The 1,979-nt window shown below is 35.6% G+C and overlaps 1 long non-coding RNA gene across 1 annotated transcript; it reads left to right on the top strand.

The window, feature by feature from the left end:
- The first annotated feature begins 236 nt into the window (after nt 1-236).
- LOC111379470 lies at nt 237-1,514 on the top strand. The gene is made up of 2 exons (XR_002700049.1): nt 237-811; nt 1,323-1,514. It is a non-coding gene; the product is annotated as an uncharacterized LOC111379470 (long non-coding RNA).
- Nucleotides 1,515-1,979: the final 465 nt, after the last annotated feature.

Below are 1,979 nucleotides of genomic sequence, written 5' to 3'. Positions count from 1 at the left end.
AATAAAAGATTACAAGAATTTTACCTAAATTAGAATTCTAACAAAATAGGAAATTCGCATAAAAAGGAAACTTTCGCCAAAATTTTGTACCATGCGACCGAATGGTTTATTGGTGTGCGGTAGCACAGGTCTTTCAAACAGCCTCCTTCGATTCTTGGATTGCCACCATGCGATCACATGGTGTACACAGCTATGCCTACCGCATAGTTGTGTACTTCAACTCCACCTTCGGCCGCTTGTATCGAATTGATCCAAATGGTTTCGGCTCTCAACCACAACATGGAACTTGCCCTATTTTGCGCCACAATCATCGTTTCATCAATTGTTGATTGAACTAATAGCCCCATTGCTTGATTTACTCGCTTTGCCCTCGAACACGTCATCGGTCCCCCTTCGATAATCAACGGGTCTCGTCCTGAGCTTGTCTTCGTTGGGCTCGGCTCTTGAATCACATCATAATTACAAAAAGAGAATTATACTATCACGTTCTTGATAAAAGAGAATTATGCTATCACGTTCTTGAAAAAAGAGAATTGTACTATCACATTCTTATAACATGTTTAAATGCAGGAGATGAGTTGGAGAAGCTTGCTTTAGGAGTCAGCTTTTCTTCTGCCAAACTTTTTGAGGTTGGTGGAGGAATCATGGGAAATTTAATAGCCACGCGCTAAGACGATTGTTTCTCCAATCTTCTTCCTTTTAGGCACATTGATTTTCAGACTATGAGATCACCTCAAGGACTCCTTTGACATCCAAGGGTCATTGACTGACCATAAAACCCTGTTCATCTGGCTTTGTGAAATTTCAGAAGGTAACTAGATCCGTGCCTTTTATATAGTCGGCGAGTCATTATGTTTAGGGAATAAGACTTACGGACATCGATCCTATTACAAACATATCTAAGCCATGTAATTTCTCCAAATAATTCAATGATAAATTACAATTATCCCGTATGAAATTCAAGGTGTTGATGTTGAATACATTTGTTTGGAATATGACAAAGATTAGTGGGAGTTTATTGTGATTTGTCTTAAATTTCCCTGGGGTCCTCTTCTCAATGTATAAAAGTCTCTCATGTGAATGTGAGCAGTGGTTTTTATGCTAATAAAGAGTAAACATCTAAACACTACAAAAAATTACTATACTTTGGCTAAAAGTAAAAAAATAAATTCTAAACTTAATCTCATGGATGTTACATAACAAATAATGTTCACATGAAACCTGCAGTTTGGCTATGCAAAATTTCAAGAAAATTTAGATTAACTTTTTATATGATTTTTACGTATCCCGACCTCAGAATTAAGTTGCCTAAAGTTTTGCAGGACGCAAGGCTTTGCTGAGGATATTAAATATAGAGAATAGTACAAGTTAATGATTTATTGTATTTGAAGTGTGTATCTTGGTATTTGTGATAGGAATTGGTAGCTGCTGGAGTTATGTATTTTTCTTTTGAGTATTCAATTCTGGAAAAGTAATATTATTGCACATCTGAATATTTTAAGAACATGGCTTAATTTATTGTTGTGGTTGTAGATAAATTTTAACTGTGCTTCAAGCGGGAAAAATGTAAAATTCGGATATTGCTACTCAAGAGACTAGTGCTGGAAGAAAATGCCAAGTAAGATAATGGCTAGTATTAACACAAATAGTAGACTATAAAGTTCCAACAAAATTTCAACAACTCCCTTTTCTTTACAACATCTGTGGTGCTTTGGACGTGGATGGTTGTAGGACTGGAACTCATTGAATTCCCTGAAGTCTGACATGAACAACCCTTAGTGTCTTATTCTTAACATTATGCGGCATTAAGTTTGGATCAAACAGCTCGACTATTGGAAATGCTGTAAAATATTGTTTTCAATTGATAAACATATTTATTTATTTATTGGCTAATGAATTGATTTGCTAAGACAAGATGCAATTGTTAAGACGAGATGAAAAGGTTATGTGCTTAGCCCATAGGTAATAGAATTACATAG

The sequence above is a fragment of the Olea europaea genome, unplaced genomic scaffold, assembly GCF_002742605.1.
Source record: "Olea europaea var. sylvestris unplaced genomic scaffold, O_europaea_v1 scaffold19912, whole genome shotgun sequence".
Classification (NCBI taxonomy): Eukaryota; Viridiplantae; Streptophyta; class Magnoliopsida; order Lamiales; family Oleaceae; genus Olea; species Olea europaea.
This window is presented reverse-complemented; position numbering and strand designations above follow the sequence as displayed.